A 24502-nucleotide genomic window follows, 5' to 3' on the forward strand; every position below is an offset into this window, starting at 1 on the left:
GAAATTATATTGCAACATTGGCACGTTTTAACGTTTCATGAATCTACAGAATAGACCTTTGTTTGCTCGCACTAGAGGACGTAATTTACGAGATATACTAGTGCATTCGGATTCGTATCAAATAGACACAGAACCAGCACCTGGCCAATATAGATGCCAGGGATGCTCTGTGTGCAAACACGTTCTAGTGACAAGAAGTTTTCAGCATCCAACTATGCCGTATAAACAGGTGTTGAGTCGTCATTTTGATTGTAGTACAGACAGGGTTATTTACGTCATCTTATGCCCGTGTCAGAAGCTATATATTGGCCAAACCAAATTATCAATTCGCACTCGAATTATACAACATAGGAGTTGTATACACACTGGTAAAATTGAGTCTCCTTTGGTTAAGCACTGGCAAGATTGTGGACACACAGAAGATCAATTAAAATTTTGTATATTACAGCAGCGACTCAATAGAAGAGGTGGACACATTTCCCAGGATCTGCGGCAAACTGAACAGAGATTTATTTATTATTGGCAAACAATGGCACCTAAGGGACTGAATGCAACAATAGAGTGGGAAGCATTTTTGTAGGACTGTAGAGTCTGCATTTTATAAGTAGTATCAGTTCTGATTTTGAATTTATACAAAACAGTTTTTTCTAAAAAAAATGTTTGTAAGATAATGTGGACTAGAAGTTGATGTTCAGTTTGCGCAGTGAGCAGTGTTCTTTTCCGGTATGTTGGAGTGGTTGAACATCACGAGTGAGTTGGGGTACAAGTGGATTAAACGGTCAGCTAGCGTTCAGTAACAACATGATGAGATGTATAGGGATTTTGCCCTAGGACAGGATTTTAAAGAGGGATGACGTGATTGGACGGAATTAAGAACGTGAGAAGGGATTGGACGGTGCAATAAATTGAGGAGGAGTATATAAAGGGCTTTTGGTGATAGGAGCCTCATTACGAAACACGCTCTGAGGAAGACGCACGGTCATCGAAGATCTAGGTGAGTGTTGGAGTTTTTTCAATAATATGAGGTTCAGTGTAAAGAACTAGATGTGTTTTTTATTTATTTTTGAGAACAGGGAGGAAATGCAAGTGGTAGAGGAACACCGGGGCAGATTTTGAACTAATGTGAAATGGATACGAAACCTCACTTGTGCGGTTGAACAATGAGTCGGCTGGAAGTTTGTTAGGAGCGTGGTATTTGTGACTCCATTTTGAGAACAGCAGTTCTCTTTTCAAATAAGGTATTTTATAAGGATCATTTTTGGGTTCATAGAGTTTTTTGGTGAATTCATTTGAGTTGCAAATTGGGAACAGCGTGGGCATATATTCTGTGGTCTTTGCAGGTGTGGTGGAACTAATTGAAACTCTGAGAGGAGCGCTTATGGTCAGAAGTTTGTGAAGACGGAAGTATGATGAGATAGAAAGGTAATATCACATTTGTGTCTCCGTGGAAACATCTTAAGACTAAACCAGACTACAAAGAACATTGAGTTGATTTATATTTTGAAACACCAATATTTAAATTTAATTTGGAAAGAGAATATCAAAATGGGGATAAATTTCCTTTTTTTGAATTATTTTATAGGTTCACGTTCACATTCGGGAGACTTCATATATTAAAAATTAGGAGCTATTGAGCCGGAGTGAAGTGAATGTGTCTTTTCTGAATCCACTCCGTTCAAAGTACAGGTAGGAGTGGGTATCAGGATAAAAGTTTTTTGTAAATTCACAATTTATTTATTACTATTTTTCAATTATTAATGAATATTTCATTATAAATGTAATGTTTTAGAAGCTTGTTAGTTGTAATATATGGATATATGTGATAAGATTAGTACATATTGATTTAGTAGATGAGGTGATTAGTTTGACATAATATGAGCTTTATGCTTTCAGATACAAGTGATGGAAGTCATTGGTTTCCATTGATGTTTGGTCTTAATAAAAGTATTCCCCTGAAGAAGCCAACATTGGTGAAATGAGGACCTTGTCGGGACAGGAGAAAGAATCAGCTAAAGGAGATACACCACTAATACAAGTTAACTGTTTAGATAAAGGAATGTAATTTAAGTTACATGGTATAAGATTGTTAAAGCAATAAGTGGTGTATTCCTTTATACAGACCTATTATAACATCAATGAGGTTAGGGTATATTTAGTTCGATTAGGGTAAGATTGAGGATAGGTATAGGAGAGGACTGAGGGTCATAACTAATTGGACTAAAAGTAGATTTTAGTATATTTGAAATATTTAATGTTTTGTAATACATTTTTTCACTTAAATTATTAGCATATTTGTTAAAGTTGTCAATAAAAGATTTACATTTCTAAGAAACATTACATATTTGAATTGATTCATTAAATATAATAATAGTGCTTATGGTCTCCTACGGCTGCACATTGGGGGTTTTTTGCATATAAGCTTTAGCACTAGTAGAAGTAGAATTGCCAAAAAAATTTTGCTTGCTATATATATATATATATATCTATAAGAACATAAGAACATGCCATACTGGGTCAGCCCAGCATCCTGTTTCCAACATTGGCCAATCCAGGCCATAAGAACCTGGCAAGTACCCAAAAACTAAGTCTGTTCCATGTTACTGTTGCTAGTAATAGCAGTGGCCATTTTCTAAGACAACTTAATTAATAGCAGGTAATGGACTTCTCCTCCAGGAACTTATCCAATCCTTTTATAAACACAGCTATAATAACTGCACTAACCACATCGTCTGGCAACAAATTCCAGAGTTTAATTGTGCGTTGAGTGAAAAAGAACTTTCTCTGGTTAGTTTTAATTGTGCCACACGCTAACTTCATGGAGTGCCCCTTAGTCTTTCTATTATCCGAAAGAGTAAATAACCGATTCACATCTACCCGTTCTAGACCTCTCATGAATTTAAACACTCATATCCCCCCTCATCCTTCTCTTCTCCTAGCTGAAAAGTCCTAACCTCTTTAGTCTTTCCTCAGAGGAAAGACTAAAGAGGTTAGGACTTTTCCATTCCCTTTATCATTTTGGTCACCCTTCTCTGTACCTTCTGCATCACAACTATATCTTTTTTGAGATGCGGCGACCAGAATTGTATACAGTATTCAAGGTGCGGTCTCATCGCGGAGCGATACAGAGGCATTATGACATTTTCTGTTTTATTCACCATTCCCTTTCTAATAATTCCCAACACTCTGTTTGCTTTTTTGACTGCCGCAGCACACTGAACCGATGATTTCAATGTGTTATCCACTATGACGCCTAGATCTCTTTCTTGGGTGGTAGCTCCTAATATGGAACCTAACATTGTATAACTATAGCATGGGTTGTTTCTCCCTATATGCATCACCTTGCACTTATCCACATTAAATTTCATCTGCCATTTTTGATGTCCAATTTTCCAGTCTCACAAGGTCTTCCTGCAATTTATCACAATCTGCTTGTGATTTAACTACTCTGAAAAATTTTGTATCATCTGCAAATTTGATTACCTCACCCGTCGTATTTCTTTCCAGATCATTTATAAATATATTGAAAAGTATGGGTCCCTATACAGATCCCTGAGGCACTCCACTGTCCACTCCCTTCCACTGAGAAAATTGTCCATTTAATCCTACTCTCTGTTTCCTGTCTTTTAGCCAGTTTGTAATCCACGAAAGAATATCGCCATCTATCCCATGACTTTTTACTTTTCCTAGAAGCCTCTCATGAGGAACTTTGTCACACACCTTCTGAAAATCAAATATACCTCATCTACTAGTTTACCTTTATCTACATGTTTATTAACTCCTTCAAAAAAGTGAAGCAGATTTGTGAGGCAAGACGTGCCTTGAGTAAATCCATGTTGACTTTGTTCCATTAAACCATATATGTTCTATATGTTCTGTGATTTTGATGTTTAGAACACTTTCCACTATTTTTCCTGGCACTGAAGTCAGGCTAACTGGTCTGTAGTTTCCCGGATTGCCCCTGGAGAAGAGTGTGACTTATACAGATGCACAGAACACCATGTCTATATGGACACCATCATTCCAGTGCCCCCTTCTCCACCATTTCATTCTCCCTTGCTGGTACTTTATCTCATCCAATCACATCACTACCAACAGCCAATCCATAGGAGTGGAAGCAGCTGTGCAAGTAATAAATGCAGCACCTGTTGAAGAATGCTGGAGCCTCATGCAGGAATCAAAACTATTCTGTGCCACCTCCACTGGTGAAACTAGAAAAGGACTGAGAAAGCATTGTTGCCTCCATGAGAGACACTTCTGCAGCAAAGAATGGAAGTAGTATTAAAGATTATCTTTTCAGGAAGGATCAAAGACTGCATAGAGGAGTCATCACCATGCTAAAGCTAAAGCAGGAATAGGGGAGCCCCTGCCAGAGAGACATCACAATAACCGTTCTAACAGTCTGCTGGGAAGAAGATGTGAGAAGACAATCTCAGAAAGGACTTTGCCACCTGGCATACGTTTTGGGGTGGGTGGAATTTATTGCTGAATGTTGTGGGAACAAGAAAGAGAGAAGAGTCAGTGGATATTGGTGCTGGAGGGACAGTGGGGGAGAAAAGAGAGGACATAGAGTTACAGAGAATAGAGAGTAGGGAATTGTGGGGAGTGAAGGAGAAGGAAGGGAGTGGGGACAGGTTGGAGAGAGAGAAAAGGGGCAGGAAGGAAAGAATGTGGGGAGGTAGTGGAATTAAGAGAGGCAGAGGTCCATTGAGTCCCTGTCACTTGTGGGGGAAAGAAGGATTTACAATATGTTGGAGCTATTAAGCTCCTGTCATTAATATTATTATTATTAGTAGTAGTAGTAGTAGTAGTAGTAGTGTTAGTATTTAGGCATTTATCTCCAATCTCCATCATTCTAAACAAGGTACATTCAAATAATCATTAAAAAATGTGTCAATTGAAAAATAGGGATGTGCAGACCAAAAGTTTAAGTTCATAAGTCCATAAGTCGAAAGGGTCATTTGCGGTCAATATGGACATATGGAGAATTCCATAAGTTGAGTCTATGTCCATATGTGCAAATAAAAATTTAAGCCCCTCACCCGCCTTAATCTCCCCCCCCAAGACTTACCAAAACTCCCTGGTGGTCCAGCGGGGTCAGGACGCCATTTCTGAACTCCTTTGCAAGGAGCACGTGAGGTCGGCGTCACGTCGGAGTGATGCGGCGTCACGTGATTCCCCTCGGGTCCGGGAGCGAACCCGAGGGGAATCACGTGACGTCGGCGCCAAGTCGGAGTGACGCGGCGTCACGTGATTCCCCGCGGGTCCGCTCCCGGACCCCTCGTTGGGCCCAAAAGGCACTTTTGGCCAGCTTGGGGGGGGTCAGGAGGCCCCTCCAAGCTGGCGCGGGGAATCACGGCGCGGGGAATCACGGGAGCGGACGTCACGTGATTCCCCGCGCGTCCGCTCCCGGACCCTCACGGAACTTTTGGCCAGCTTGGGGAGTTTTGGTAAGTCTTGGGGGGAGGATTAAGGAGGGTGAGGGTTTAAATTTTTATTTAGATCAACAATCGCGATTTCCAACGTATTCAACATACCTATATTGAATAAGTTGGAAATCCGATCGTTTACGCCTCATCACTTTTTTAAGTTAAAAAAAAAAAAAGTTGCGTTTTACATTTAAGTTCAAAACGAATGCACAACCCTATTGAAAAACAATGTTTTTGGAAATGGTAGGTTTTATGTTGGGGCTGCTGATGTGTTTACAGATATGTACATTTTTCTAGGATGTATCTTATGTTTCACTTGCATTTTTTTGTCTTATATTATTGTTTGATTTTTTAATTTTTTTAATTTATGGATTTTCACATACAGTTATATAATTCATAAACCATAAATATATATTTCTGATTTTGCCAAAACACTTCACACTTATATGGAAACTTTAAAGTCATCCCCCCCCCTCTCTTTTCAACTTCAGTTCTTAATGCTATAAACTTCCTTCTTTTATCTTGTGTCAACCTGGAAAAGTATGGGTAGATCCAGACCTTGTCTCCATGAAATAAAGCTGAATGATTTCTCAAATAAACGAAAAACTGCTTCATGATCCATAGCAAAAGCAAAGGAGACATGGAGCGTAACCCCGGATTTTATAATTGTATCTGTAGTAGCTTCAATAATTGCAGTCAGATTCAGGGAGTTATCTTCTTATTTACTCACTGGAGCAATATTTATTTATTTATTTATTTATTTATTTATTTAAAAAGTTTTTATATACCGGGGCACGTAGAGCATATCACCTCGGTTTACAGATAACAAAAACTTAGCAATCACTTTACAGTTCAACAAATTAACTGATAAAACAGATAACAATGCAACCAATAATAACATCAACTCTTATGAATACAGTCAAGTAAATTTCAGGGAGTAAACATGTCTAATGCAATAGCAGTTAATTTAATTATGTTTCTTGATGAATGGACATTTAATTGCATATAGAATGAATTAGGATTAGGATGGGGCGTGAATGGGAGGGGTAGATCAAGAAAGGATATGGAGGGGATAGGAGTGTATAGGAATTGAACCCAGACAGTTAGTTGTAAGCTTTTCTGAATAACCATGTTTTTAAGTTTTGTTTAAATTTTTTGTGGCATGCTTCTTGTCGTAGGTCAGAGGGCATGCTATTCCAAATAGTTGATCCAGCTATGATGAACGAACGTGCTTTTGTAGATGCAAGTTTGGTTGTTTTCGGCGAGGGGATCGGTAGTCTAGCTAGATGCTGTGGTCTAGTTGGTCGGTTAGAATCTTTAAAGTGTAGGTGATCCGGGAACCAATTCATATTGTTGTTGTGGATGGCTTTATGTATTAGCGTGATAGCTTTGTATGTAATCCTGGATGCAACAGGTAGCCAATGTAGAGCTTGAAGTGCAGGCGTAGAGTGTTCGTGGCGGCGTGTGTCAGTAATGATGCGGGCTGCAGCATTTTGCAACATTTGCAATGGTTGTAGCGTTGTTTTAGGTAGGCCTAATAGCAGAGTGTTGCAGTAGTCAATCTTTGATAGTATGGTTGCCTGAAGAACTGTGTGGAAGTCATATGGATGTAATAGCGGCTTGATACGTTTTAGGGTGTGGAGCTTGAAAAATCCGTTTTTGACCGTGTCCAGTATGAATTTTTTGAATGTGAAATTGCTGTCAATGATTATTCCCAGGCTGCGTACTTGTTGTGCTATGGGTGGGCTGGTTTGTGTCAGAACCATTTTGCTCATGTTGGTGTTTTTTGGGGGTGTGATGATGAGTAACTCTGTTTTGTTGGTGTTGATAGCCAAGTAATTGTCCGTGAGTGGTTTTTTTTATTTGCTCTTACAGGAATATAATAAATTTTGGAGATGACAGGCATTGCCTGTTGAGGCATTTTTAAAATTTCTTGTAAATATTCTTTAAGCATGTCCTTTGGTGTTATTAAATCATGCTTAGGGAAGTTAAAGATCCTAAGGTTCAGATACTTTAAGGTGTTTTCTATAACTTCCAATTTTTTTTATCATATATTATTTCAGCTCTTGTAAACTGTTGTTGCCAACTTTCAAAATGTATCATCCTTTTCTCCATGTGCTCTATTTTTTCCTCAGTTTTAGTAAGAGAAGTCTCAATATCCTGGAAACATTTATTTGAATCCATGGTTACCTTTGTCAGGTCAAGGATAGCCAGCTCTAAAGCTTTCACAGCCTGCCAGAGGGAGTCCAAAGTAATTTCAATTGGCTTATCAAAAAGTATAGAGTGATTGCATAAAGATCCAGCTTCCATTTCCCCCACTATTACCTGACTTCTTTCACCTTTCTCCTCAATGTTAGCTTGTATTTGCAGAAAATCAAATGGTATTGATTGAGGTGGCGGAGGAGTACTCAGGGCTCTGGGGCTTAAGGATATTTCAGCCTGGGGGGTTGGAACCCATTCTGTCCCAAATCCTTCAGCGGCTTGTTCCACCAGTTTTTTCAGTTGCAGGAGTGAAAAAAGTCGAAATCCGAGACTGTGCTTGTTAAGAGTCAGGTAAGGGGGAGGATATGGCCATTTCCCTAACCTTAGCCTTATGCTTAGTGTATGGCATATTTCTAAAGGCAAATTTAACTGTCTCCGAATGCTTATTTCGCTACTATCTCTTATAAATTCTTACAGCCTTCCTGGGTGGAGGCTTTGGTGGAGAGTTATAAATTGTATGAAGTAATATTTTACTCACTGTTCCGATTTGAATAGTTTCCTTTTATTTTCAGGCAATAAACTTAGGCAAAACTGCGTGCCCCTTAGGTACACGTGGCTTGGGCAGAGCGCCGGTGTCGATGCAGCGTCACAAAGGGATCAGATTTTATAGTCTCCACAGGTCGCACAGCAGTGACGTCACAAGTAGGAAATTAGAACGCTGAGGTCGCGTCTCAGGCCGGGAAGGCTTTCCTCACCCTCGAGCACCAACAGGCAGGTAATCTTTCATGCACAGCGAACCTTCACTCTCCACCACCTTGCTCATACTCCACCACCTCGCACTCTCTCCACCACCTCGTGTCTTATATTATAGTTTTGTAATTTTTGTTATCATCCTTCTTCCATATTTATGGGCATATAAATAAGTGTGGTGGTGTTGATTTTTTTCAATTTCACCAGGATTTATTTTCTATTTCAGATATTTATTTTGACTAACTTTTGAAAAAGCATAATTCATAAATAATTGATACATTAATACCATTTGTAGTTTTAATACTAGGATTACCAATTTCAGTTTTTATTCAAAATGTCGGTTAGTCTAGAGCCAGCCTTGGCTAATGGAAATGCAGCTATGATAAAACACTGAAGGTTGAACATTTTGTTGTAAATTACAGGGAAAGCAATCCAAAGCTATGACTATTGGGCCCTCCTACTTTACTGTAAAGGCAGTTTGAAACTCTACATTTCTGGATCAAAACTGATGGAAAATGGAGTTATGATGGGATGGCTAATGCACTGAAGACTGTTGAGATTTAGTGCTAAATAACTCAGTCAAATTTACCAATGATCTGAGTGATTGCATAAATGTGATTGTAGATTGAAAAATATATCCTGGTATCTCTGCATATAGTTTTAGAAAATTATCCTGAGAATGTTTCCTACCATCCAGGATAACAACTGATTAATGTGAATGTGAACCCATAGTTGCAATAAGGAAATGTTTTTCTATAGCTGATTTCCTTTTCTTACCATATGATGGAGTTAAACAGCATGAATTGTTTTAGGTAGGTTTCTCATTTTTATCTTTGGAAGAATATAAAATAGAAACATTAAATCACTCCAATTGACTATAATGATAGCTCCTTATCTATAGGAACAGTCCAGGTTTGAGCTACCCTAATTTCATGGAAGCAGATAGAAAGTGTTTGTTTGTGGTTGATTATCCATTTTGTATCCTATCCTGTTGGTAGAGCAAATGATGATAATAGAGCATGCAAAGTGGATTCTCCTACACACCCCAAATATAAATATAAGACCAAGACATACATTTAGGCCACCGTAAATATCTCTTGACTATCCTCCATTATAACAGTTGCTATCTGAGAATGCCCACATTTGACAAGGTATTTTCCATTGAGGAGAGATTACTCTAATCCTATATATTTACTAGGGATGTGCAGAAGGAAAACATTTGTTTTGATTTGGTATTCATTTCACCCGGACCCAAATCCGTTGCATTCATTTCACAGGGGGAAAACCAATTTGTTGATTTGTTTTATTTGTTTTCCCATTTCCCATTAAAGTCAATGAGGGAAGTATTTGCAGCCTATTTTTGGCTTCAGAATTGGAGTTTTCTTATCAATTCTGATGAAACTTCTGGGGAGCAATCATCAGAATGAGAAAACAGCTCCAAGATACTTAGACTGTGGCAAAGTGGCATGAATAGCCTAAGGCACTTTAAAGGGGCAAAGGGGTAACAGGAGTGGCAAGAGTGCTTTAACAGAGGTGCAAAGCAGCACGAGCATGTCAAATACTCTAGGGGTGTGCATTTGTTTCCTATGTATTTGTAATCCGCAACATATAGGGCCATATTCGTTGTATTCATGAGGAAGCAAAACGTATCGCAATTCCCCACGAATACAACAAATCTTTGCCAAATTATTCGGCTGTCGAAAGGAGCCAATTTAAACACCCCCCCTCCTGACCCCCCCCCCCAAGACTTACCAAAACTCCCTGGTGGTCCAGCAGGGGGTCCAGGAGCCATCTCCTGCACTCACACCCTCGGCTGCCGGTATTCAAAATGGTGCCAATAGCCTTTGACCTACTATGTCACAGGGGCTACTGGTGCCATTGGTCAGCCCCTGTCACATGGTAGAAGCACAAGATGGTGCTGGCGTTTGAGGTCAGGCCCTTGTAGGGATGTACGGCCTGGAGTGTGGATGGACAGGCACAGCATTTGAGTTTAGGCCCTTGTAGGGATGTACAGCCTGGACAGTGGACGGACAGGCACAGCATTTGAGGTCAGGCCCTTGTAGGGATATACGGCCTGGACAGTGGATGGACAGGTACAGCATTTCAGGTCAGGCCCTTGTAGGGACGTATGGCCTAGACAGTAGACGGACAGCCATAGTGTTTCAGGTCAGGTAAATTTACTGATATTATCTGGAGCATAGGAGGGAGTTGGAGCTGCTGCAAGGCTTTCAATTACTTTTATTCATCTTGCCATTCACAGGGAAAATTTGGAAAACCAAGCAAAGGAAGGTTTATTTTCAAAAACACTAGCATTTCCATCAACTCCGGTGCCAGCCTTGAGCGGTGAGGGCTCATGATAACCCTGTCATTGAAAGTACACATTCACTGGGCACACTGGTTGGTGGACATGACAGATATCATGTCCACCAAAAAAAAAAAAAAAAAATCCACCACCTCATTTTTGATTCAAGGGCACTTTTCTCATATGTTTCAACCCTCATTAAACCCCCGGCGCCTACCATTCCAGACGATCAAGCTCTCAACAAAGCGAATGAACTAGCTGACTTCTTCGACAATAAAATTACATCACTCCTAGCCCCCCTCAAGAGAGCAGCTACACTTCCAAACCACATTCAACAATCATCACACTCAACCGTTCAACAATCATTGTACGCAACAGATCAACAATCATCGCACTCAACCGTCCAACAATCAGTGCCTTCAACCGCCCAACAACCATCGCACTCAACCACTTTACAACCTAACACAACCCCAACAGTGCTCGACAAGTTTGAGCCCACATCCACATTAGAAATAGAGAATATCCTCAAGAAGATAAAACCATCCTCTCACCCATCAGACCATATTCCTTCAAACACCCTGAGTCTGATCACCAACACCATAGCCAAACCTGTTGCAGACATCATCAACTGCTCTCTCTCCCAAGGCCAAGTCCCTAACCAACTCAAGTTAGCCATGCTCAAACCGCTCCTCAAAAAACCCAACCTTCCCACCTCAGACCCAGCTAACTTCAGACCCATAGCAAACCTCCCTATGATAGCCAAAACTATGGAGAAAGTTGTTAACAAACAACTTACAGAATTTCTTGAAGAAAACAACATCCTCACCTCAAACCAATTTGGTTTTCGTAAGACTAGGAATACCGAATCGCTATTAGCCTCATTATCAGACACTATTATCTTTAATCTATAAAAAGGCCAACCTTGCCTCCTCGCTCTCCTGGATCTCTCATCAGCGTTTGATACCGTAAACCACCCATGCCTCCTCCAACGCCTAACGGACATTGGCATTACAGGAGCAGCATTCAACTGGTTCAAATCATTTTTGGAGAACAGATCATACAAGGTCAAGATAAATAACAAAGAGTCTCACGCCATCGAATCCAAGAGGGGAGTACTGCAAGGATCATCCCTCTCTCCGACTCTCTTCAATATTTATCTTCTCCCGCTCTGTCAATTACTCACCAACCTCAAGCTAATACACTTCCTATATGCGGATGACATACAAATCCTCATCCCTATAGAAGACTCACTACACAAAGCCATGTCACACTGGAATAAATGTCTCTCAGCTATCAACAACCTACTCACCAGCCTCAACCTGGTCTTAAACACAAACAAAACCGAAATCCTCATTATAGCACCGGAAAACTATGTCCCACCAACACATCCTAACGCTAACCAAAGTCCGGATACTTCTTCACAACAAGTAAAAGACCTGGGAATCATCATAGACAACGGATTCAGCCTCAACAAATTTGTTAGTAACACAACAAAAGAATGTTTATTTAAACTACAAACCTTAAAGAAACTAAAACCACTCCTTCTATACAGAGACTTCCACATGGTGCTACAAGCCATCATACTCCCAAAATTGGACTACTGTAACTCGCTCCTTCTAGGCCTACCAGCATGCACCACAAAACCACTTCAGATGGTCCTGAATGCCTCAGCAAGAATTCTCTCAAATGCCAAAAAAAGAGACCATATCACCCCAATCCTTCATCATCTCCACTGGCTTCCGATTAAATACAGGATCCAATTCAAGTCCTTAATGATGATACATAAGGCCTTATATAACATAGCTCCGCTCAATTTAACGTTTCAAATTCAGCTACACACATCCGTGAAACCGACTAGAAGCGCATATCAGAACAGACTAATCACCCAACCGGCGAAATCCTCTCTGAGGAAACGCGCTCTATCCACAGCGGGCCCTTCACTCTGGAACTCGCTACCTCCAGACCTTCACCTTTAACCATGCCACGCTACATTTAAAAAGAAACTTAAGACTTGGTTGTTCAAACAAGCATTCCCTTAGAGCTAAGAGCAGGAAGAAAGGCATTTTCATATTATCCGTTTTTTTCTCAGCATTTATCTTCCTGAAGAGATCAATACTGAACTGTACTTAAACATATAATCATGTTGACAAACATATAACCATGTTATTTACTTATTAACTCGCATGTTATTTATTAACTGTTTAGCAATATTATATACTATTCTGTTACTTGGATTAATTATGTTCAATGTAAACCGCTAAATGAAGCGATAGTTACTGTTCCTTGTAAACCGGGGTGATATGTATATTATACAGGAACTTCTGGTATATAAATCCTTTAAATAAATAAATAAATAAATATCGCTGAGCCACTTTGGCTTGGTGTAGCCAGACAGTGGACGTGTGTGCCCAATATGCCAGTGGATCTGTCTGCATTTCCTCTGTGGGCTCTGAGAGATACCATTTCACTGACAGTTGTTCTGGTGTCTCCATTGCTTGGTGGGCTGAGAGTCACTCATGCCTGCTGCTTTCTCTCTAGCCCATAGCAGAGCAGATAATTCTTTATGGGCAACATGCCTTTGGCGTACTGAAGTGGAGGAGGTACTAGCTGTCGCTGAAATGCCCGCCACTGTTTCCTCCTCTTCTTCATGCCTAATCTGTCTCTGCCTATGGTGCTCCTGATCATGGATTTTTGCTAACAGCATTTCCTTCACAAATGAGAGACAATTGGACTGTAGGGCGAGTTTCCCTTTCACAATGGGGATCACAGACTGAGGTGAGCATATATGTGTTCTCTTCTGTTAAAGGCCTATACTGTCTTGCACCTGCTCCTGCAAAATGTCCAGACAATGCAGCACCTCAGCTATCATTCCCTCTTCCTGTTTAAAGCCCTCCAAATTTTCCTCCAGAAAATTAACTATAGGGATGATATCAGCCAAGATAGCACTTCTGGAACTCAGTTCCTCCATGGCATCCTTGAAAGCAGTGGCGTAGCCAGAATTGATGTTTTGGGTGGGCACAAGGTTAACATGGGTGGGCTGTAGGCATGCAGGTCTACTAGTTGTTTTTTTACTGATAAATAATGCCAAATTATGCAGCATAGCATTCACATCTATGCCTAAGTATGAGGTTTACTTAATGATACAAACATAATTCACGGTGATTTGTGGTACTTTAGCCTTCTTATTATTACGATTTTATACAAGGCTCCTACCTGTCCATAAATTTTGAGAGAGCGGTTGTGTTGCTTATATTTAAATTGCTAACATCTCAAAATATAGATATATATTTTTACCTTTGTTGTCTGATCTTTGTATTTTTCTAATCAGTTGGTCCTGGTCTCTTTTTCCCATTTTTTCCCTTATAGCTCATTTCCTAATTCCTTTTCAGTGTCTTTCTTCTATTACTGTCTTCTTCCCTTCCACACACACACACACACATACACGCTTTCTCTCACAGACTCCCTCTCACACACTCAAGCTGTCACTCTCATATGCTCTCCCACCCCCCCCCCACCCCCCCACAAGCTCACATTCAAGTTCTCACTTTCTCACCCCTCCCCAGGCTTATATTCTTATGCACACACAGACGCACATCCAGGCACCCATTCTCACCCACACACATAAACCCAGACTCCCATTCTCACCCACAAACCCATGCTCCCAGTCTCACCCACACATATTCAAGCTCCTATTCTCATCCATACATATACACATTTAAGGTACTATTCTCACCCACACATACACACATTCAAGCACCCATTCTTATCCACATATTCAAGCTTCCATTCTCACCCACCCACACAAACCCAGGCTCTCATTCTCACCCATATATACACACATTCAAGCTCCCATTCTCACCCACCCACAAACCCAGGCTCCCATTCTCAACCACACATACACACATTCAAGCTCCCATTCACCCACATATTCAAGCTTCCATTCTCACCCACATACACACCCAGGCTCCAGTTTTCACCCACACACACTCCCATTCTCATCCACACATACACATTCAAGCACGTGCACAGCTTCCGCTTTCTCCCCCAGAGCAGGAAGATCAGCTGCCTCTCCTGCTGCCACCGGCCTCCTGCTATCTTCGGGCGTCGGGCCGTACTGCCCGCCGAACTTCCTGTCGGGGGGGGAGCGGAAGCGCAGCGCACAACGTCCGCTTCCTCCCCCCCCCCCCAAGCAGGAAGATCGGTGGACCATACGGCCCGACGCCCGAAGAAGATAGCAGGAGGCCGGTGGCAGCAGGAGAGGCAGCTGATCTTCCTGCTCTGGGGGAGAAAGCGGAAGCTGTGCGCAGCGCTTCCGCTCCCCCAAACAGGAAGTTCGGCGGGCCGTTTGGCCCGAAGATAGCAGGAGAACGGGTGGCAGCAGGAGAGGCCACCTGATCTTCCTGCATTGGGGGGAGGAAGCGGAAGCTGCGCGCGGCGCTTCCACTCCCCCCCACCCCGAACAGGAAGACCGGTTGGCCATACGGCCGCAGCAGCGCTTCCCCACGTGTGCCGTGATGGTGCGCGAGGCGTGGGTTCTCTTGTTCGCTGTCGCGGGGATGGGATCCTGCAACAGCCTTGCAGTTCCGGTGCTAGTTGGGTGGGCCTGGGTCTAAGTTGGGTGGGCACCTGCCCACCCAGGCCCACCCGTGGCTACGCCACTGCTTGAAAGGCTGCAGGATTTTTACCAGCTGACTCATGACTAACCAATCATGATGCCCTCGGGGATTCTGCACACCTATGTCCTTTGAAACAGAAAGTTCATGAAGGGGTGTCTGCAGCTCCACTAAACTCTGCAGCATCATAAAGGTGGAATTCCACTGGGTGGCAATGTCTTGAATGAGATGCTTGTGAGGCATCTTCAAATCAGTCTGCTTTTGTCGGAGAACCTGCCCTGCCTTCACACTTCTGTGGAAGTGCACTGCTATGTTCCTGCACTTTGTATTAATGTATGCAGGTATTCATTTTTTGGACATTGTACTCCAAACCCAGAGCTGACTTTACTACCAGGTGCAGAGTGTGTGCAAAACATCAGATGTTCTGAAAGTGCCCGTCAATTATTGCCTTTAAAATGTTTGCACCATTGTCTGTGACAAAGAACCTTGCCTGAGGATTCCTATCTCATTGGTATAGCTGCCAGCCCTCCAGCATCTGTCTGATGCATGCTAGAATATTGGCTGAGGTATGGGCCTCATCCGTCAGGTGGGTGTGCAGTAACACCCAGCTCCACCATGATACTTGTTCAATAATAGAGCTGCTGCCTGCCCCTGCCTCAGCCAGGTCCCACCAGTGTGCTGTCAGGAAGAGGTAAGAGTGTGCAGCATTCATGACACTCCAGATATCGCAGGTATAATGCACACTTGAGATGTGAAACGGAACCAGAATCGGTTCTGATTCCGGTTCCGATTCACATCGTGGTTTTTTTTTGTCCGGCCCAATCTCGGTTTTGTTTATCGGCTGCGCCCAAGCCGATAAACAAAAAACCCACCTGACCCTTTAAAACTAATCCCTTAGCTTCCCCCACCCTCCCGACCCCCCAAAAAACTTTTTACAGGTACCTGGTGGTCCAGTGGGGGTCCCGGGAGTGGGAGATCACTCCCGGGACCTGGGAGTGATCTTGGGGACCCAGGAATGGGGAGATCTCGGGGACCCGGGAGTGGGAGATCTCGGGGACCCAGGAGTGGGAGATCTCAGGGATCCCCGGGAGTGGGAGATCACTCCCGGGACCCCCACTGGACCACCAGGTACCTGCAAAAAGTTTTGTGGGGGTTCAGGAGGGTGGGGGAAGCTAAGGGATTAGTTTTAAAGGGTCGGGGTGGGTTTAGGGGTTATTTTTGTGTGCCGTTTTTCCCGCCCTCCCCCAAAACGATAAGAGAACCCCCACGAACAATTTTGTGGGGTTTTCCTATCATTTTGGGGGAGCCCCTGATTTCTGATGATTTTGAAAATATCATAGGATATTTTCAATCGTCCAAAGCCCGATTAACATCCCTAATGCACCCTCCCCTGTGCCTTAGCTAGCAGCACTTGAATGCAACTGCAACATTGGTTGTATGGGCTGGGGATGACCTTTCTGATAATGTGGTTCTGGAGGGGACTTAGTAATTTGGAAATATGACCTTCATCAAATGCTTTACACCCACATTCTCCACTATATGTAAGGGCTGGTCATCAAGGGCAATCATTTCCCCGATGCTCCTGGTTACAACTTTTGAGGCTGCCTGCCTCCTACCCCAGGATAGTGTTACCGCACACCACCCCATTTCCTCTATGGTGGGTTGTTACTTCTTCCACATGTCAGGGGGCTGCTGGCCTGCCACCTGACTGCTTGAAGGGGCTGAGGGGGTGGGGTGACTCTGCTCCTTTTCAACCATTTTACACTGCCTGGAAAAAGGGGTCCCCTGACTGGTACTGCCAACATCCCCAGATGCCAGTACTATTGTAGGGTGTTGTTTCTTCATATGATGCATCATGCCAAAATTAGATAGATGGCTGAAAGGAATCAGTTTTTTGCTTGGGACATTGACTTTTTTAAAAGTATTGGGGCAAAGTTAACTATTTGGGAATAGGAGCAGTATATACCAAAGTAAAAAAGTTGAATAGTTCAGCTCAGTTACTCACCTTGGAAAGGTGTTGAGGTAGTGTGATTGGGTTTAAATAGGGACCAACATTTGTTAATCAAGGGAGCAGTGAGTCACTCAGGCTGACTAACTGAAGTTAGACTGTATTTCCCAACCCTCCCACCACTCGCCCACCCACCCCTAGCTCATCCCTTAATTTATAGGCAGGTGCCACTTTCACAAAAAAAAACAAACAAAAAAACACGTCAACAAAAACTTTATTGAGAATTTGATCAGACCCCGGTAGGCCACTACCAGACACATAGTGAATTCACTAATACATTTAAAGGAAGTTAGACACATTCCTACTCCCATAGCAACCTAAAACTTAACTAGGAACTGATCAAAATTGAGATGAAGGCAGCAGTCCAGCAGCAAGAGGGGGGCTTCCCAGTCTTTTGCATCAGATGTCATAGGGAGGAGGAATAGCCTAGTGGTTAGAGCAGTGGACTATGAACCAGGAAACCAGGGTTCAAGTCCTGCTGTTGCTCCTTTTGACCTTGGGCAAGTCACTTTACTCTCTCATTGCCTCAGGTACAAAAACTTAGATTGTAAGCCCTCTGGGGATAGAGAAATACCTACAGTTCCTGAATGTAAACCGGTGTGATATCTCAATTGAGATGAAATGTCGGTAAATAATAAATAAGTGTATGATTTTTTACCTACTGGTGAGAATTTGTACATGTGCATGCGATGCAAAGAGCTCCTGGCTCTCAGAGAACGAGTCCGATCTCTGGAGGCTAGAGTGGCAGACCTGGAGGAGCTGAGGCAGACAGAGAGGTATATAGATGAGACCTTCAGGGACATAGTAGTCAAGTCCCAACTTCAGACTGGCAGCCCTGGTGCTGCCTTGGAGGAAGAAGGTCTCATAATGGGAGAGCACCAACCAGGTGTAGCAGGAAAGGATCCTGTAGCAAGGACCTGCTCTCTAGGTGATGCATTGTCTTTTCGCACTGAGGATATCTCCCCAATGCCTACTGCCCAGGAGGGAAGGGTTAGGTCAGCCGTCATAGTTGGTGATTCGATTATTAGGAATGTAGATAGCTGGGTGGCTGGTGGGCGTGAGGATCACCTGGTAACATGCCTACCTGGTGCGAAGTTGGCGGACCTCACGCGTCACCTAGATAGGATTTTAGACAGTGCTGGGGAGGAGCCGGCTGTCGTGGTACATGTGGGCACCAACGACATAGGAAAATGTGGGAGGGAGGTTCTGGAAGCCAAATTTAGGCTGTTAGGTAGAAAGATTAAATCCAGAACCTCCAGGGTAGCATTCTCTGAAATGCTCCCTGTTCCACGCGCAGGTCACCAGAGGTAGGCAGAGCTCTGGAGTCTCAATGCATGGATGAGACGATGGTGCAAGGAAGAGGGATTCAGTTTTGTTAGGAACTGGGGAACCTTTTGGGGAAGGGGGAGTCTCTTCCGAAGGGATGGGCTCCACCTTAACCAGGGTGGAACCAGACTGCTGGCGCTAATCTTTAAAAAGGAGATAGAGCAGCTTTTAAACTAGAACAAAGGGGAAAGCCGACAGTCGCTCAGCAGCGCATGGTTCGGAGAGAGGTATCTTTAAAGGATACTAATGATGCATTAGAATTAGGGCATCCCGACAGTGAGGTTCCAATAATTAGAAAAGTAGTCCAAGTACCTGTAACTAAAAACTCACCTGAGCTAAAAAATTCTAACTTATCCCTATCAATTAAAAAGCAGAATAAAAATACAAACAAAAAACAAACTTTGAAATGTTTGTATGCTAATGCCAGAAGTCTAAGAAGTAAGATGGGAGAATTAGAATGTACAGCAGTAAATGATGACATAGACTTAATTGGCATCTCAGAGACATGGTGGAAAGAGGATAACCAATGGGACAGTGCTATACCGGGGTACAGATTACATCGCAATGACAGAGAGGAGCACTCGGGAGGACGTGTGGCGCTTTATGTCCGGGATGGCATAGAGTCCAATAGGATAAACATCCTGCATGAGACTAAATACAAAATTGAACCTTTATGGGTAGAAATCCCTTGTGTGTCAGGGAAGACTACAGTGATAGGGGTATACTACCGTCCACCTGGTCAAGATGGTGAGATGGACAGTGAAATGCTAAGAGAAATTAGGGAAGCTAACCAAATTGGTAGTGCAGTAATAAAGGGAGACTTCAATTACCCCAATATAGACTGGGTAAATGTATCATCGGGTCATGCTAGAGAGATAACGTTCCTGGATGGAATAAATGATAGCTTTATGGAGCAATTGGTTCAGGAACTGATGAGAGAGGGAGCAATTTTAGATCTAATTCTCAGTGGAGCACAGGACTTGGTGAGAGAGGTAACGGTGGTGGGGCCGCTTGGCAATAGTGATCATAATATGATCAAATTTGATTTAATGACTGGAAAAGGAACAGTGTGCAAATCCAAGGCTCTCGTGCTAAACTTTCAAAAGGGAAACTTTGATAAAATGAGAAAAATTGTTAGAAAAAAACAGAAAGGAGCAGCTCCAAAAGTAAAAAATGTCCAAGAGGCGTGGTCATTGATAAAAAATACCATTCTAGAAGCACAGTCCAGATGTATTCCACACATTAAGAAAGGTGGAAAGAAGGCAAAACGATTACCGGCATGGTTAAAAGGGGAGGTGAAAGAAGCTATTTTAGCCAAAAGATCTTCATTCAAAAATTGGAAGAAGGATCCTCCTTAGTAGAAGTCACTTCAGGACTAGCTGGGAAAATTCAACCTATGGAGTCTAAAATAAATTTAAACACTCAAAATATAACTTCTTTAGATCTGAAGGTTAATATTATGCAAAAAAATCAAGAACAATTGATTAAATCAGACCTGATACAGCAAAGAAAATTGGAAAATATGGAGAACTCTATTAGATACCAAAACTTACGTATATTAAATTTTCCTATATTAAAGCTGATACCTCCTTTAGAAATGTTTAAAAAGTATATACTAGAAGTTTTAAAAATTCCTAAAGAGTTAATGCCTACTTTAGCAAAAGTGTATATGACTAAACCAACTTCCATAGCAACTTCTGAACAGACACCTGAAGTTGAACTAGACCTGACACAATTTCTTGAAACTTCAATGGAATCGGAATTGAATATAACTAAGAGAGGGACATTGTTTATACAATGTGTATTCTCACAAGATAGAGAAATGATAATGAAAGCTTTTTTCCGTAATAGAAAAGTACAATTCCTTGGCCAATTAGTATGGGTATTTCCTGATATTACACGCTCTACTCAAGAACGAAGGAAAAAGTTTTTAACCATGCGAGCTGAAGTAGAGAGTAAGGGAGCTAGGTTTAACCTTAGATTCCCATGCCAATGTATAGTGATTAGACAGGGTGCAAAAAATGTATACTTTGAACCTGAACAATTGTGTAAATTTTTAGACTCAGGGTCCATTGTGAATTCAAGGTAAACTGATTACGGTATGTAATATGGAAGGTAACATTAGAATCCTCTAGTTTCAATCTAAAATGTATTCCTTTTAATTCTGCCAGATTTTGGAATTTGCCTTTTGTTACATTAATATTACATAAGGAATATATTTGCAGTTAAGATAAAACCAATATAGACTAATTATCTCTCTTTGTTAGTGGGTAATTGTCTTAATGTTGAATTGCATCCTATGTATTTTACTTGCAAATTGCCTGTAATTATGGTAAAATTCTATAAATTAAAAAAAAAAAAAAGAGATCTAGGTGTCATAGTGGACTGTTGAACTGCATCCTATGTATTTTACTTGCAAATTGCCTGTAATTATGGTAAAATTCTATAAAAAAAAAAAAAAAAAAAGAGATCTAGGTGTCATAGTGGATAACACATTGAAATCGTCAGTGCAGTGTGCTGCGGCAGTTAAAAAAGCAAACAGAATGTTGGGAATTATTAGAAAAGGAATGATGAATAAAACAGAAAATGTCATAATGCCTCTGTATCGCTCCATGGTGAGACCGCACCTTGAATACTGTGTACAATTCTGGTCGCTGCATCTCAAAAAAGATATAATTGCGATGGAGAAGGTACAGAGAAGGGCTACCAAAATGATAAGGGGAATGGAACAACTCCCCTATAAGGAAAGTCTAAAGAGGTTAGGACTTTTCAGCCTGGAGAAGAGACGAATGAGGGGGGATATGATAGAGGTGTTTAAAATCATGAGAGGTCTAGAACGGGTAGATGTGAATCGGTTATTTACTCTTTCGGATAGTAGAAAGACTAGGGGGCACTCCATGAAGTTAGCATGGGGCACATTTAAAACTAATCGGAGAAAGTTATTTTTTACTCAACGCACAATTAAACTCTGGAATTTGTTGCCAGAGGATGTGGTTAGATTAGAGCAGTTAGTATAGCTGTGTTTAAAAAAGGATTGGATAAGTTCTTGGAGGAGAAGTCCATTACCTGCTATTAAGTTCACTTAGAGAATAGCCACTGCCATTAGCAATGGTTACATGGAATAGACTTAGTTTTTGGGTACTTGCCAGGTTCTTATGGCCTGGATTGGCCACTGTTGGAAACAGGATGCTGGGCTTGATGGACCCTTGGTCTGACCCAGTATGGCATTTTCTTATGTTCTTAAGTCCCATTTGCTTGCCTCTGCTAATAGCCCTGCCACTGTAATTGCACTGAGCAAAATGCAGGTCCTCTGTCACTTTAAAGTGGCTCCAGATTGCATGTTTCTTTCATGATCCCTTCTCTATAGCCTTGGGGGTGAATGCTGGCACTGGAGCTGAAGTAGTGGGTGCACCCTGAGAAGCAATGCCAGGGGCATCAGTCATACTCTGTGCCTGCGCTGACTGCTCTTCATCCACATCATCATCAGTTTCATCTCTTCCCTGCTGCACTGAACTGGAGGCTTAGATAGAACTAACTAATCCTCTTAAACCTTCTTCTGCTATTACTTCTTCCATTTCTGATGATGAGAATCCCACACAAGATGATTCTTCATCGGAATCAGAAGCAAACAGTGCCTGCACTACATTGTCAATGGTAATGAGTTTGCTGTCACACTGCTACTTTTGGGTATCGCCATTTTGTCTGGCATGACTCAGCCTCCCCTTCCCTCACCTCCAAAATTACAGTGTCAGAAACAGGTGGTGGCGATGCATCATCTTTAAATTTTGTTTTTTTCCGGATGGAACTGAATACTCATCCAGAGATTTTAGATAGGAACAGGTCCCTTTTTAACTTTAATGGGGGATTGGCACTGCCTTTTGAAGTGCCTCCTGTGCCAGTCCCAATCACTTGACCATGTCTAGCTATCCCTGACATTATGGATTTAATGTCACTGCCTCCTAGGGATTTCAATTAAAATAATTATTTCCAAAAGAGGTCCACTGGGGATTTGGATTCAGAGAGTACCGCTGTCCCAATGTACGTGAGTCTGCAAAAGTACCCCCAGGCCCACGAGGCTGTGCCTGAATGTACACTAAAAGTAGTAATGCTGTATGTGTGCACACACCAAGCTTGTAACTAAAAAAGAGGCCCACTGGGGATTTAGCTTCAGAGAGCACCCCTGTCCCAATATATTTGAGTCTGCAAAAGTGCCCCCAGGCCCATGAGACTGTACCTGGATGTACACTAGAACTGGGAACGCTGTATGTGTGCACACACCAAGCTTGTAACTACAAGGGAGGCCCTCTGGGGATTTGGCTTCAGAGAGCACCGCTGTCCCAATATACATGAGTATACAAAAGTGCTCCCAGGCCCACGAGGCTGAGTCTGGATGTACACTAAAACTGGGAACGCTGAATGTGTGCACACACCAAGCTTGGTAACTAAAAAAGAGGCCCACTGGGGATGTGGCTTCAGAGAGAACCCCTGTCCCAGTATGCGTGAGTCTGCAAAAGTGCCCCTAGGCCCACGAGGCTGTGCCTGGATGTACACTAAAACTGGGACCACTGTATGCACACATCAAGTTTGTTACTCAAAGGGGACCCACTGAGGATTTGGCTTCAGAGAGCACCCCTGTCCCAATATATTTGAGTCTGCAAAAGTGCCCCCAGGCCCATGAGACTGTACCTGGATGTACACTAGAACTGGGAACACTGTATGTGTGCACACACCAAGCTTGTAACTACAAGGGAGGCCCTCTGGGGATTTGGCTTCAGAGAGCACCGCTGTCCCAATATACCTGAGTATACAAAAGTGCTCCCAGGCCCACGAGGCTGAGTCTGGATGTACACTAAAACTGGGAACGCTGAATGTGTGCACACACCAAGCTTGGTAACTAAAAAAGAGGCCCACTGGGGAAGTGGCTTCAGAGAGAACCCCTGTCCCAGTATGCGTGAGTCTGCAAAAGTGCCCCTAGGCCCACGAGGCTGTGCCTGGATGTACACTAAAAGTGGGACCACTGTATGCACACATCAAGTTTGTAACTCAAAGGGGACCCACTGAGGATTTGGCTTCAGAGAGCACCACTGTCCCAATATATGTGAGTCTGCAAAAGTGCCTCCAGGCCCACGAGGCTGTGCCTGGATATACATTAAAACTGGGACCGCTGTATGCACACACCAAGCTTGTAACTAAAAAATAGGCCCACTGGGGATTTGGCTTCAGAGAGCACAGCTGTCCAAATATACGTGAGTATGCAAAAGTGCTCACTGGCCCATGAGGCTGTGTCTGGAAGTACACTAAAACTGGGACCATTGTATGCACACACCAAGCTTGTAACTACAAAAGAGGCCCACTGGGGATTTGGCTTCAGAGAGCACTGCTGTCCCAATAATGTATATGTGAGTCTGCAAAACTGCCTAGTGCCCACTGATGCTCAGTGAGTGCATAGTGTGTCTTCTTGGCTTAAAAGATCACAATGAGACAGCCTGAGTTCAATAAAAAAAAAACTGCAGTTAAATAAAAAGGATGGCTTGCTTGGCATACTAGCAAAAACGAAGAAATATATTTTTCAATAGAAAATTCTATCAAAGTAGCTAGCAATTTTATATATCTCCCACCCACAATACCCAAATCCTGCTTGCAACCTATCCCAAGGTGTAAAATAAGCTGAAAAATGCTACTGCTAGCAGCTTTTCTCAGTGGCATAGATAGAGAGACCATCTCAGATCAATAAAAGAAAATGCAGTGAAAAAAAGCATTGCTAGCTGGCGCAGCACTGCCTCCAAATCGAACAAATATCTTTTTCAATAGATAATTCTATCAAAGTAGCTTGCAATTAAATACAGATTTGAGACTCTCAGACTAGCTCTGAGTG

The sequence above is a fragment of the Rhinatrema bivittatum genome, chromosome 5 (genome assembly GCF_901001135.1).
Source record: "Rhinatrema bivittatum chromosome 5, aRhiBiv1.1, whole genome shotgun sequence".
Taxonomy (NCBI): Eukaryota; Metazoa; Chordata; class Amphibia; order Gymnophiona; family Rhinatrematidae; genus Rhinatrema; species Rhinatrema bivittatum.